We start from the raw sequence: 16,543 nt of genomic DNA on the forward strand, positions 1-16,543 counted from the left end.
TCCCCGCTTGTGTTTTGGATCTGGATTGGTTTTGCCAAAACCACCCTTTCGGGTTTTGGTTTTGGATCTGAATGATTTTTGAAAAAAACATAAAAACAGCTAAAATCACAGAATTTGGGGGTAATTTTGATCCTACGGTATTATTAACCTCAATAACATTCATTTCCACTCATTTCCAGTCTATTCTTAACACATCACACCTCACAATATTGTTTTTAGGTCTAAAAGTTGCTCCGAGGTCGCTGTATGACTAAGCTAAGCGACACAAGTGTGCGGCACAACACCTGGCCCATCTAGGAGTGGCACTGCAGTGGCAGACAGGATGGCACTTAAAAAAAAGTAGACCCCAAACAGCACATCATGCAAAGAAGTAAAAGAGGTGCAATGAGGTAGCTGTATGACTAAGCTAAGCGACACAAGTGTGGCACAAACACCTGGCCCATCTAGGAGTAGCACTGCAGTGGCAGACAAGATGGCACTTAAAAAAACTAGTCCCCAAACAGCACATCATGCAAAGAATTAAAAGAGGTGCAATGAGGTAGCTGTATGACCAAGCTAAGCGACACAAGTGTGCAGCAAAAACACCTGGCCCATCTAGGAGTGGCACTGCAGTCCCACTGCCCTAATGGCGGATACCGAACACACGTCTAACACCAACATAGCTGTCAAGGCCTCAGTTATCCGCTTTGCAACAGGATGACTGCTGTCATATTTCACTTTCCTCGCAAAGGACTGTTGAACAGTCATTTGCTTAGTTGAAGTAGTACAAGTGGTCTTTCGACTTCCCCTCTGGGATGACGATCGACTCCCAGCAGCAACAACAACAGTGGCAGCAGCAGTAGGAGCAAGTGGTTCTTGATCTTTCTCTATTTTATACTCCAGATTTTTGTTCTCCATTATTTCTCTGGAGTTATATAGCAAAATGCAGTATAGGAGAGCGTACCTCTACACCACACAGGGAAAACCCTGAAAAAATTATTTGGATTAAATATTAATAACCCCTTTATTTGTAGTAAAAAATATACAGCACAGGACAGCACCACTGAACTTATATGGCAGCACCACTGGAGTGGACTTATACGGCAGTACCACTGGACTTGATTTATACGGAAGTACCACTGGACTGGATTTATACGGCAGTATCACTGGACTTATACGGCAGTACCACTGGACTGGATTTATAAGGCAGTATCACTGGACATATATGGCAGTATCATTGGACTTATACAGCAATACAACTGGACTGGATTTATATGGCAGTACCACTGGATTTATACGGCAGTACCACTGGACTGGATTTATACGGCAGTACCACTGGACATATACGGCAGTATCACTGAATTTATACGGTGTGCCACTGGACTGGATTTATATGGCAGTATCACTGGACTTATACGGCAGTACCACTGGACTGGATTTATACGGCAGTATCACAGGACTTATATGACAGTACCACTGGACTGGAATTATATGGCAGTACCACTGGACATATATGGCAGTACCACTGGACATATATGGCAGTATCACTGGAATTATATGGCAGTACCACTGGACTGGATTTATATGGCAGTACCACTGGATTTATATGGCAGTACCACTGGATTTATATGGCAGTACCACTGGACATATATGGTAGTATCACTGGAATTATATGGCAGTACCACCGGACTGGATGTATACGGCAGTATCACTGGACTTATATGCCAATACCACTTTGACTGGATTTATACATCAGTACCACTGGATTTATATGGCAGTACCACTTGACATATTCGGCAGTATCGCTGGACTTATACGGCAGTATCACCGGACTGGATTTATACGGCAGTACCACTGGATTTATACGGCAGTACCACTGGACATATATGGCAGTATCACTGGAATTATATGGCAGTACCACTGGAATTATATGGAAGTACCACTGGACTGGATTTATACAGCAGTACCACTGGATTGGATTTATACGGCAGTATTACGGGATTTATATGGCAGTACCACTGGACATATACGGCAGTATCACTGGAAATATATGACAATACCACTGGACATATATGGCGGTATTACTGGACATATACGGCAGTACCACTGGACTGGATTTATATGGCAGTACCACTGGATTTATATGGCAGTACCACTGGACATATATGGCAGTATCACTGGAATTATATGGCAGTACCACTGGACTGGATTTATACGGCAGTATCACTGGACTTATACGGCAGTACCACTTTGACTGGATTTATACGGCAGTATCACTGGACATATATGGCAGTATCACTGGAATTATATGGCAGTACCGCTGGATTATATGGCAGTACCACTGGACTAGATTTATACGGCAGTACCACTGAATTTATACGGCAGTATCACTGTAAATATATGGCAGTACCACTGGACTTATACGGCAGTACCACTGGACTGGATTTATACGGCAGTATCACTGGACTTATACGGCAGTAAAACTTTGACTGGATTTATACGGCAGTACCACTGGATTTGTATGGCAGTCAGAGGCGTCACTTACTTTTAAAACACCCGGTGCAGTCGAGGGTGAAAAGGGGGCGTGGCTTTGTGGAAGGGGGCATGGATTTGCGTCCCGACCCCGTTTTCGGCACATTGTGGGTCGGGGGATGCGGGCTTCACCCGGAGACTGCTGAATCTGCAGTGCTGGCTTCTGCACTGTGACAGGAGCCGGGTTGCAGCATCCAGCTCCTGCCACTGAGCAGGAGCCGGCACTTTGGTGTCACCCCTCAGAGGGGAACACCCGGGTGCGGGCCGCACCCCCCCCGCACCCACGTTGTGACGCCACTGATGGCAGTACCACTGGACATATATGGCAGTATAACTGGAATTATATGGCAGTACCACTGGACTGGATTTATATGGCAATACCACTGGACTTATACGGCAGTACCACAGGGACTGGACTTATACGGCAGTATCACTGGACTTATATGGCAGTACCACTGGACATATACGGCAGTACCACTGGACATATACGTCAGTACCACTGGACATATACGGTAGTATCACTGGAATTATATAGCAGTACCACTGGACATATATGGCGGTATCACTGGACATATACGGCAGTACCACTGGACTGGATTTATATGGCAGTACCACTGGATTTGTACGGCAGTACCACTGGACATATATGGCGGTATCACTGGAATTACAGTATATGGCAGTACCACTGGACTTATATGGCAGTACCACTGGATTTATACAGCAGTATCACTGGACTTATACGGCAGTATCACTAGATTTATACAGCAGTATCGCTGGACTTATACGGCAGTACCACTGGAATTATATGGCAGTACCACTGGACATATATGTCAGTTTCACTGGACTGGATTTATATGGCAGTATCACTGGACTTATACGGCAGTACCACTGGACTGGATTTATACGGCAGTATCACAGGACTTATATGACAGTACCACTGGACTGGAATTATATGGCAGTACCACTGGACATATATGGCAGTACCACTGGACATATATGGCAGTATCACTGGAATTATATGGCAGTACCACTGGACTGGATTTATATGGCAGTACCACTGGATTTATATGGCAGTACCACTGGACATATATGGCAGTATCACTGGAATTATATGGCAGTACCACCGGACTGGATGTATACGGCAGTATCACTGGACTTATATGCCAATACCACTTTGACTGGATTTATACATCAGTACCACTGGATTTATATGGCAGTACCACTTGACATATTCGGCAGTATCGCTGGACTTATACGGCAGTATCACCGGACTGGATTTATACGGCAGTACCACTGGATTTATACGGCAGTACCACTGGACATATATGGCAGTATCACTGGAATTATATGGCAGTACCACTGGAATTATATGGAAGTACCACTGGACTGGATTTATACAGCAGTACCACTGGATTGGATTTATACGGCAGTATTACGGGATTTATATGGCAGTACCACTGGACATATACGGCAGTATCACTGGAAATATATGACAATACCACTGGACATATATGGCGGTATTACTGGACATATACGGCAGTACCACTGGACTGGATTTATATGGCAGTACCACTGGATTTATATGGCAGTACCACTGGACATATATGGCAGTATCACTGGAATTATATGGCAGTACCACTGGACTGGATTTATACGGCAGTATCACTGGACTTATACGGCAGTACCACTTTGACTGGATTTATATGGCAGTATCACTGGACATATATGGCAGTATCACTGGAATTATATGGCAGTACCGCTGGATTATATGGCAGTACCACTGGACTAGATTTATACGGCAGTACCACTGAATTTATACGGCAGTATCACTGTAAATATATGGCAGTACCACTGGACTTATACGGCAGTACCACTGGACTGGATTTATACGGCAGTATCACTGGACTTATACGGCAGTAAAACTTTGACTGGATTTATACGGCAGTACCACTGGATTTGTATGGCAGTCAGAGGCATCACTTACTTTTAAAACACCCGGTGCAGTCGAGGGTGAAAAGGGGGCGTGGCTTTGTGGAAGGGGGCATGGATTTGCGTCCCGACCCCGTTTTCGGCACATTGTGGGTCGGGGGATGCGGGCTTCACCCGGAGACTGCTGAATCTGCAGTGCTGGCTTCTGCACTGTGACAGGAGCCGGGTTGCAGCATCCAGCTCCTGCCACTGAGCAGGAGCCGGCACTTTGGTGTCACCCCTCAGAGGGGAACACCCGGGTGCGGGCCGCACCCCCCCGCACCCACGTTGTGACGCCACTGATGGCAGTACCACTGGACATATATGGCAGTATAACTGGAATTATATGGCAGTACCACTGGACTGGATTTATATGGCAATACCACTGGACTTATACGGCAGTACCACAGGGACTGGACTTATACGGCAGTATCACTGGACTTATATGGCAGTACCACTGGACATATACGGCAGTACCACTGGACATATACGGCAGTACCACTGAACATATACGGTAGTATCACTGGAATTATATAGCAGTACCACTGGACATATATGGCGGTATCACTGGACATATACGGCAGTACCACTGGACTGGATTTATATGGCAGTACCACTGGATTTGTACGGCAGTACCACTGGACATATATGGCGGTATCACTGGAATTACAGTATATGGCAGTACCACTGGACTTATATGGCAGTACCACTGGATTTATACAGCAGTATCACTGGACTTATACGGCAGTATCACTAGATTTATACAGCAGTATCGCTGGACTTATACGGCAGTACCACTGGAATTATATGGCAGTACCACTGGACATATATGTCAGTTTCACTGGACTGGATTTATATGGCAGTATCACTGGACTTATACGGCAGTACCACTGGACTGGATTTATACGGCAGTATCACAGGACTTATATGACAGTACCACTGGACTGGAATTATATGGCAGTACCACTGGACATATATGGCAGTACCACTGGACATATATGGCAGTATCACTGGAATTATATGGCAGTACCACTGGACTGGATTTATATGGCAGTACCACTGGATTTATATGGCAGTACCACTGGACATATATGGCAGTATCACTGGAATTATATGGCAGTACCACCGGACTGGATGTATACGGCAGTATCACTGGACTTATATGCCAATACCACTTTGACTGGATTTATACATCAGTACCACTGGATTTATATGGCAGTACCACTTGACATATACGGCAGTATCGCTGGACTTATACGGCAGTATCACCGGACTGGATTTATACGGCAGTACCACTGGATTTATACGGCAGTACCACTGGACATATATGGCAGTATCACTGGAATTATATGGCAGTACCACTGGAATTATATGGCAGTACCACTGGACTGGATTTATACAGCAGTACCACTGGATTGGATTTATACGGCAGTATTACGGGACTTATATGGCAGTACCACTGGACATATACGGCAGTATCACTGGAAATATATGACAATACCACTGGACATATATGGCGGTATTACTGGACATATACGGCAGTACCACTGGACTGGATTTATATGGCAGTACCACTGGATTTATATGGCACTACCACTGGACATATATGGCAGTTTCACTGGAATTATATGGCAGTACCACTGGACTGGATTTATACGGCAGTATCACTGGACTTATACGGCAGTACCACTTTGACTGGATTTATACGGCAGTATCACTGGACATATATGGCAGTATCACTGGAATTATATGGCAGTACCGCTGGATTATATGGCAGTACCACTGGACTAGATTTATACGGCAGTACCACTGAATTTATACGGCAGTATCACTGTAAATATATGGCAGTACCACTGGACTTATACGGCAGTACCACTGGACTGGATTTATACGGCAGTATCACTGGACTTATACGGCAGTAAAACTTTGACTGGATTTATACGGCAGTACCACTGGATTTGTATGGCAGTCAGAGGCGTCACTTACTTTTAAAACACCCGGTGCAGTCGAGGGTGAAAAGGGGGCGTGGCTTTGTGGAAGGGGGCATGGATTTGCGTCCCGACCCCGTTTTCGGCACTGGACTGGATTTATATGGCAATACGACTGGACTTATACGGCAGTACCACAGGGACTGGACTTATACGGCAGTATCACTGGACTTATATGGCAGTACCACTGGACATATACGGCAGTACCACTGGACATATACGGCAGTACCACTGGACATATACGGTAGTATCACTGGAATTATATGGCAGTACCACTGGACATATATGGCGGTATCACTGGACATATACGGCAGTACCACTGGACTGGATTTATATGGCAGTACCACTGGATTTGTACGGCAGTACCACTGGACATATATGGCGGTATCACTGGAATTACAGTATATGGCAGTACCACTGGACTTATATGGCAGTACCACTGGATTTATACAGCAGTATCACTGGACTTATACGGCAGTATCACTAGATTTATACAGCAGTATCGCTGGAGTTATACGGCAGTACCACTGGAATTATATGGCAGTACCACTGGACATATATGTCAGTTTCACTGGACTGGATTTATACGCCAGTACCACTGGACATATACGGCAGTATCACTGGATATATACGGCAGTATCACTGGAATTATATAGCAGTACCACTGGACATATAGGGCAAAATCACTGGACTTATACGGCAGTATCACTGGACGGGATTTATACGGCAGTACCACTGGACATATACGGCAGTACCACTGGACATATACGGCAGGGTCACTGGACTTATACGGCAGTATCACTGGACTTATACGGCAGTATCACTGGACTGGATATTTACGGCAGTACCACTGTATTTATACGGCAGTACCACTGGACATATACGGCAGTATCACTGGAATTATATGGCAGTACCACTGGACTTATATGGCAGCATCACTGGAATTATATGGCAGTGCCACTGGACAGCTTTGCAGACTGCAGGGTCCCTCAGGAGGTGGCTTTGGATGCCCCATGCTGCTCTTCAGTAGCATTACTGGTATGCCGGCTGTCGGGATCACGGTGGTCAGGATACCGATGACAGAATCCTGGCGCACAAAGGCTATTCCCACTCACGGGTGTCAATGACACCCATAGAGTGAGAATAAAACCTGTGGCGAGCGTAGCGAGCCACCGAGCCCACAAGGGGATTGTTAGCGCTCGCCCCACTGCCAGCATTCTGGCGTGCGGGATACCACTGTCGGGATCCTCACAGCCAGCATCCCGCCCGCCGGTAAATAGTATGTAACCCACATTACTGTCTGTAGGGTGCCATTCCAGGTGCCGAGGGGCAGTAACAGTGCCACCTCAAGGACCCTGTACCCTGTGCAATGGCACCACTTGCACGCCCTTAGTTTTGGCCCTGGCTCCTTTTATATTGAACATTTTGAAATTAGCTCCCTACTCTGCCTTTGTGCTGTTCCATACTGGAAATAGGTTGCCCATCTTCTAGGACCCCTTTCTCTGTTTATATTGAGCAACCAAATCAAAGGTCCTAACCTCCTATATAATAGCCCAGATCTGTGACTCTATGCCTGTGTGTATAACGCTGGGCGTGGCTAGGAGCTCCCATTGGGTTAGCGGCAGGTCTATCACACCCAGTTCACAGCTGATTGGGCAAGAAACGCCCTCCCACACAGATTACATCCAATGGGAGGCTCTGCCATTTGGCTGCTGTGTGTTCCCAGAGCAGGATTAACAATAGGGCTGATGGAGCTGCAGCCCAAAATAGGCCCACTGCATCTGCAGCAACATACCCTCCAACAATTTACACATAAAAATCGCTACAAATTCAAAGAGGGCGTGACCACAGGTGAAGTGGTGTGGCCACGCCCCTTTTCCTATACTTTCAATGGAGGTTTGGAGAGCCAAAAATCGGTACAAACCTTAAAAAAAAGGTACTGTACCTGCCAAAAAGGTACAGTTGGAGGGTATGAAGCAAGTCTCTGCGCTGTAGATAGGAAAAAAAAACCTTTTACTGCAGCATCCTATGTCCTTCTGCCAGTCCGCCTGCCCCCTCCGGCATCAACAATCCCCACTCCCTAGCCACGGCGCAGGTGGAACAAAAGCTGCTGCGGCCACCGGCATAGATGTGTATGAAAGCGGCGCAGCGGAAGACTTTCAAAGCCCTCCATGCACCGCATACTCTCTGAGCCCCGGAGCCTCCTCTGCGCATGATGTCACAGAAGTGCCTCACAGCCGCGCCCAGATTCCCAGAGGCCTTGACTCCGCAACACAACACCTGGCCTACCGACCTGGAAGCCCCAAGATGGCTAATGTAATGAGTGGGTGATATTGCAGAGGGTAATGTCTGGACGTTGAATCAATGTAAAAGGTGACAGTGCTATGCAGTGCAGTGGGTGATTCAGCGAGTCAGTCAGTTCTGCCAGCCAGTCACTATTGTAAGCGCCGGTGTCCCAACGTGCCGCATTACAGGGAAGTAGACGCACTAAATAAACTACAGCTGTAGTTTATTGAGTGCATCTTCTATTTCCTGTAATGCGGCGCGTTGGGACAACGGTGCTAACAATAGTGACTAGCTGCTTGGCTGCTGTGCAAGTCTCCGGGAGAGCCACTGCCAAAGGGAGGTCAGCAGCTTAGCTGCTTCCAGGAGGAAAAGCAGGAGAAGCATTACCTGCCCCCTCCCCTACTCGCAATACTACCGGGCTACATCCGTGGGACACCCGCCCCCCCTCCACCACCCGCGGTAGCTACGGAACCCCTCTCCACCCGCAATACCCCCACACCCGGTCCCCCTCCCCTACCTGCAGCAACCCCGCACCCACCATACACACCCGCCCTTCCCCCACCCGCGGCACCACCACACCCACCCCTCCCCCACCCGCGGTAGCTCCGGAACCCCCCTCCACCCGCAATACCCCCACACCCGTCCCTCCCCCACCGCACCGGCCCCCCCTCACAACCGCTCCTCCCCCACCCCTGATGGCTCCGGACCGCACCCGCGGCACCCATGCACCTGCCCCTCCCTCACCCGCGACACCACCGCACCAACCCCTTTCCCACCTGTGGCACCCCCGCAACCGCCCTTCCCCCACTTGCGGCACCCCGGAACCTGTTCCCCATCCGCGTCTCCCCCGCACCCGCCACTTCCCCAACCACAGCACCTACTAGGTGATTCATCAGGCCCTGCGTGCACTGTTCACGCCATAGCAAGGGGCTACGACCCCTTAACCATTGCATGCCCTTTGTACGTGCAATATTTAACCACTCACACAATTATGATTGAAGGTAATACTCCATATAATCCAAATATTGCACGCCACAAGGGCGTGCAAGGGTCAAGGGGGCGTAGCACTTTAAGACGATGTGAAGAGCACCCGTAGAGCGCGATGAATCACCTAGTTACTAATTAATGGGCATGCATTAAGCTGTATCCTAAACCAGACCTGTTCTTTACATCTAGTCTCTTTAGGCTATAGACACAGTGGTCCCAGGTTGCAGGCGTACCCAAGTGATTTCAGGGAGGGTGTGTGACGTCAGCTCTGGCCCCGATCAGCCTGTTTGTATTGCACCGTAGGAGTAAGTCCTGAGCTACGCACAGACTACACAGACTGGAAAAATCATTAAATGGTAACATAGTAACATAGTAATATAGTATACGAGGTTGAAAAGAGGCAAAATGCCCATCGCGTTCAACCTATATTAAGTTGAGTTGATTTTAATGTACCTACTGAAGAATGTTTCATGACTAGTTAACAACTACAAATCATGTTACATCCGGATTGACAACTTCAATATTTTAAATGTTGTAACCTTGGATTTCCTTTTCAATCAGAAATTCATCTAATCCCCTTTTAAATGCATTCACAGTGTCCACCATTACCACTTTCCCTGGCAAGGAATTCCAAATCCTTATTGCCCTAACAGTGAAGAACCCTTTTCTCCGCTGCGTGCGGAATTTTCTCTTCTCCAGCCTCAGCGAGTGCCCGCGTGTCCTAAACAGAGTTCTTTTAATAAATAATTCCTCTGATAACTCTTTGTAGTGCTCCTTTATGTCACGAACCGGTCTCTTACCTCTGCGGGTTCTGGGGTTCATCCGTTGCCAGTGCGGTTGCTCGCGGTGCTGTGCGCCCGTGTGGGGACACGGCGTGATCAGTGGCACAGGTAATGCAGAGTCTGGGAACTGTGAGTGCGGGGACCAAATGGCCTAAGGCACTGCGGTGTGTCTGCTGTATAGGAGGTGGCCATGTTGGAGACCAAATAGCTAATACAGAGCACTTGTGAAAACACCTGTGGACAGGTGTAAGCCAATCCCGTGCTTGTGCTGCCTTTAAGTAGGCTGGGATTATGTTACTCTGGGCCAGTGCTTTGTTGTATCAAAGCTGTGCTCTAGCTCTGAGCTCTCTCCGTGCATTCCTGTGTGATTCCCGTGGTCCAGATATCGCCTCCGTTCCCAGAGGTCCGTCTGCAGCCTTCACTGCTGAAAGATCCACCGGCTCTCCGCTGTGCTGTCAGTTAATTGCACTCCTATTGGAAATAGTTGGATTCCCAGTGTCCTGCATGAGGTTACCTTGTCAGTCTGCCTATCATTCAAAGTCTGGAGGATTCTGTTTCTCTCAGCTGTTCGTTTGTTCAACTCTGCATTTAACCCATTCATCACCTTGTCTTCTACTACAGTTTCACAGTGATCTCCGGAACCCGCAAGTAACCCAATTCAGTACTTTTATTTGCTATGTTGTCATTACAAGGATAATTCATCACAGTCTCTCAGTTAACTCTCAAAGCTCCATTGCCAATTCTTACAGTTAATTCTCCATGTCTGCATTAACCAGTTAAACACAATCTGCAGTTCAGCATCAAAGCTTGTTTATATTTGCTATGTTGTCATTACAAGGATAATTCATCACAGTCTCTCAGTTAACTCTCAAAACTCCATTGCAAATCCTTACAGTTATCTCTTCATGTCTGCATTATCCAGTTAATAACATTCTGCAGTTCAGCATCAAAGCTTGTTTATATTTGCTATGTTGTCATAACAAGGATAATTCTTCACAGTCTCTCAGTTAACTCTCAAAACTCCATTGCAAATCCTTACAGTTATCTCTTCATGTCTGCATTATCCAGTTAATCATATTCTGCAGTTCAGCATCAAAGCTCGTTTATATTTGGACAATCCAACATTTATTCATCAGCTTGTTTTGCATATGTTTCCATGAACATTTCTTTTATGTATTTTTGAGTTTTCTCTTGCATATTATTCCTGCAATACTTCAGTATAATATGATGATTAACAACTTGTCAGTTAACTCTTTACTGAATTGTTATTTTGAATAAATATATGAATCGGAACTTTCTTCGTCCTCCCTGCTTTCTTCATAGCCCAGCACCTACACCTGTGGTTGGTCCCGGGTTAACGGATTCACAAAAACACCCGGGCCTGACAGTAAGCACTGGCCACATGGATCCGTCAAGTGACCAATTCGCAGGAGGTGGTGCTACGTCAGATATCCTTTCCCGTCTGGAAAACCAGGAGTCTATACAGACACAAATAGTGCAGTTTATGCAAACTATGGCAGACCGTTTAGAGACTCTTCATACGGCTATTAAAACGTTCCAAGTCCAGATTCCAACCCCAGATGTCCCAGTTACCACTACAGCTTCTCCTGTGATGCTGCCTACGTCCCGCTTGCAGTTACCCTCTCCGAGTAAGTTTGACGGAACTCCAAAACTTTGCAGAGGATTCCTGAATCAATGCGAGATCCAGTTTGAACTGATGTCTGCCAGTTTCCCATCAGCTCGTTCTAAGGTTGCATATATTATTGCCCTCCTCTCCGGTCAGGCTCTGGAGTGGGCATCACCATTATGGGAGAGAGGTGATCCTATCCTCTCTAATTACAAAGAGTTCGTATCTTCCTTCCGGAGAATCTTTGACGAACCAGGCAGGACCACCTCAGCATCCTTGGAGATTCTCCGTCTACGTCAAGGTTTACGTCCTGTCAGTCAATATATTATTCAGTTTCGCACGTTGTCTTCAGAGTTAAACTGGAATGAGGAGGCCCTGATCGCCGCGTTTTGGAATGGACTTTCAGAAAGAATCAAGGATGATTTAACTATCCGGGATGTGCCAATTAAACTGGATGAATTGATTTCTCTCTGTAACAAACTTGATCTACGTTACAGGGAGCGATGTTTAGAGAAATCCAGGGCAGAGCGATCCAGTCCACGTGATCATCCTAGACCTCGACAAGATTCTTCATCACAGTCTCCAGTAATGACTGAAGAACCTATGCAGATTGGGCACTCTCGCCTCACAGAGGAGGAACGACTTCGTCGTCGACAGGGTAACCTCTGCATGTACTGTGGGTCCTCCGAACATTTAGTTAAATTCTGCAAACTCCGACCGGGAAACTCTCGCCTCCTAGCTTATTCAAGAGAGGTTAAGCTAGGAGTTACTTTAGAATCACGTTCTGGGAAAGAGCCAACCTTGTCTATTCAATTAGAAGTTCCAAGTTCTACAGTGAAAGTTTCAGCCCTCCTAGATTCCGGGGCAGCCAAGAACTTCATCTCCTCAGCCTTTGTCATACGGTCTAAAGTTCAAACCATGCCCCTGGAAGCAGCAGTTGCTGTTACAGCAGTGGATGGAAGTCGAATTCCAGATGGTATAATTACTCATCGAACCGTATGTCTCAAGATGAAAGTTGGTGAGCTCCATTCCGAATACCTCTCCTTCTACGTGATTCCCAAAGCCTCTCAAGATGTGATACTTGGTTTACCTTGGCTGCAGAAACATAATCCTCAACTTAATTGGCAAACCATGGAAGTCCTTTCATGGGGTAAATCTTGTACCAAGGACTGTGTAGCTACAATTGTACCTCTTCGGCCAATTAGCCTTTCCGATCTACCTCCGGTGTATCAATCCCTTGCGGATGTTTCCAGTAAGCAAGCCTTTGTGTCAGCCCCCATTCTTCGACAGCCTGATTTGAATTGTCCCTTTCTACTAGAGGTGCATGCATCTACAGAAGCAGTAGGAGCTGTGTTGTCACAAGTCTTTGAAGATAAAAAGGTCCATCCCTGCGGATATTTCTCCCGTAAGTTCCTCCCGGCAGAACGTAATTATGCAATCGGTGAGCAAGAGTTACTTGCCATCAAGTTGGCATTTGAGGAGTGGAGATACCTTCTAGAAGGAGCTCAACATCGCATTACAGTTTATACTGATCATAAGAATCTTCTGTATCTGCAGTCAGCTCAGTGTTTGAATCCACGACAAGCTCGATGGGCGCTTTTCTTCTCACGATTTGATTTCAAACTCACCTATCGTCCAGGGTCTCAGAACAAAAAGGCAGATGCCCTTTCCCGGTCCTTTGCTTCTTCTGAATTAAATGATGCTACCACGAATCAAGCCATTGTGAATCCTACGTCCTTCTTAATGACTCGAACCTCTCCAGTTCCTCCGCCTGGCAAGACCTTTGTCGCCACAAGTCTTCGAAAACGGCTGCTTACCTGGGCTCACTCCTCTTCCTTCATGGGTCATCCTGGGGTTCTAAAGACTCTCAAATTTATTCAACAGTCTTATTGGTGGCCACGTCTCAAAGCCGATGTCCAAGAGTTTATAGCAGCATGTCCTAAATGTGCCCAACATAAGAGTCCAAGAAGTTCTCCACCAGAGTTTCATCCATTGCCAGCCCTAGAGGTTCCAGCAGCAGATCAAGAGCTTCAACGTCTATCTAGCATCTGGAGTTGTGTACGTAAGTCCTTGGTCAAAACTTCAGCTCGTTATAAATCTTTTGCAGATAGAAAACGTAAAGCTGTACCGAGTTACAAAGTGGGAGACCAAGTTTGGATTTCTACGCGCAATCTCAAGTTCAAAGTTCCTTCTAAGAAATTTGCTCCCAAGTTTATTGGTCCATTTCCCATTGTTAAGGTACTCAACCCTGTGTCATACAAAGTCAAGTTGCCACCGTCTTTGAGAATTCCTAACGCCTTTCATACATCTTTACTGAAGCCTTTGATTCTCAATAAGTTCCGTACTACCCAGTCCAAATCTCCTAAAGTTCACTCTTTGCAGAATGAGGAATTTGAAGTTAAAGAGATTGTGGACTCACGTTCCCGATATGGACGTTTACAGTTTCTGGTCGACTGGAAGGGTTACGGTCCAGAGGAAAGATCCTGGGTTTGCTCTGAAGATGTTCATGCTCCAAGACTGGTACAGAAATACTTCTCTAAAAATCCTGATAAGGTTCAAAGGTGTTCGGAGACCACCCTTAGAGGAGGGGGTACTGTCACGAACCGGTCTCTTACCTCTGCGGGTTCTGGGGTTCATCCGTTGCCAGTGCGGTTGCTCGCGGTGCTGTGCGCCCGTGTGGGGACACGGCGTGATCAATGGCACAGGTAATGCAGAGTCTGGGAACTGTGAGTGCGGGGACCAAATGGCCTAAGGCACTGCGGTGTGTCTGCTGTATAGGAGGTGGCCATGTTGGAGACCAAATAGCTAATACAGAGCACTTGTGAAAACACCTGTGGGCAGGTGTAAGCCAATCCCGTGCTTGTGCTGCCTTTAAGTAGGCTGGGAGTATGTTACTCTGGGCCAGTGCTTTGTTGTATCAAAGCTGTGCTCTAGCTCTGAGCTCTCTCCGTGCATTCCTGTGTGATTCCCGTGGTCCAGATATCGCCTCCGTTCCCAGAGGTCCGTCTGCAGCCTTCACTGCTGAAAGATCCACCGGCTCTCCGCTGTGCTGTCAGTTAATTGCACTCCTATTGGAAATAGTTGGATTCCCAGTGTCCTGCATGAGGTTACCTTGTCAGTCTGCCTATCATTCAAAGTCTGGAGGATTCTGTTTCTCTCAGCTGTTCGTTTGTTCAACTCTGCATTTAACCCATTCATCACCTTGTCTTCTACTACAGTTTCACAGTGATCTCCGGAACCCGCAAGTAACCCAATTCAGTACTTTTATTTGCTATGTTGTCATTACAAGGATAATTCATCACAGTCTCTCAGTTAACTCTCAAAGCTCCATTGCCAATTCTTAGTTAATTCTCCAGGTCTGCATTAACCAGTTAAACACAATCTGCAGTTCAGCATCAAAGCTTGTTTATATTTGCTATGTTGTCATTACAAGGATAATTCATCACAGTCTCTCAGTTAACTCTCAAAGCTCCATTGCCAATTTTTACAGTTAATTCTCCATGTCTGCATTAACCAGTTAAACACAATCTGCAGTTCAGCATCAAAGCTTGTTTATATTTGCTATGTTGTCATAACAAGGATAATTCTTCAGTCTCTCAGTTAACTCTCAAAACTCCATTGCAAATCCTTACAGTTATCTCTTCATGTCTGCATTATCCAGTTAATAACATTCTGCAGTTCAGCCTCAAAGCTTGTTTATATTTGCTATGTTGTCATAACAAGGATAATTCTTCACAGTCTCTCAGTTAACTCTCAAAACTCCATTGCAAATCCTTACAGTTATCTCTTCATGTCTGCATTATCCAGTTAATCATATTCTGCAGTTCAGCATCAAAGCTCGTTTATATTTGGACAATCCAACATTTATTCATCAGCTTGTTTTGCATATGTTTCCATGAACATTTCTTTTATGTATTTTTGAGTTTTCTCTTGCATATTATTCCTGCAATACTTCAGTATAATATGATGATTAACAACTTGTCAGTTAACTCTTTACTGAATTGTTATTTTGAATAAATATATGAATCGGAACTTTCTTCGTCCTCCTTGCTTTCTTCATAGCCCAGCACCTACACCTGTGGTTGGTCCCGGGTTAACGGATTCACAAAAACACCCGGGCCTGACACTTTACATATTTGAAGACATTAAAAATGTCTCCTCTTAGACGTCTCTTTTCCAGTGTATACATGTTCAACCTGGTAAGCCTTTCCTCGTAATCCAGTCCATCTAGCCCTTTAATCAGTTTAGTAGCTCGCCTTTGAATCCTTTCGAGATCACCGATATCTTTCTTATACCGTGGTGCCCAAAACTGAACACAATATTCCAGGTGCGGATGTACCAATGATTTTTACAGCGGCAGAATTACATCCTCGTCCCTTGTCTCAATTCACAGT

This window comes from Pseudophryne corroboree, chromosome 4 (assembly GCF_028390025.1).
Source record: "Pseudophryne corroboree isolate aPseCor3 chromosome 4, aPseCor3.hap2, whole genome shotgun sequence".
Classification (NCBI taxonomy): Eukaryota; Metazoa; Chordata; class Amphibia; order Anura; family Myobatrachidae; genus Pseudophryne; species Pseudophryne corroboree.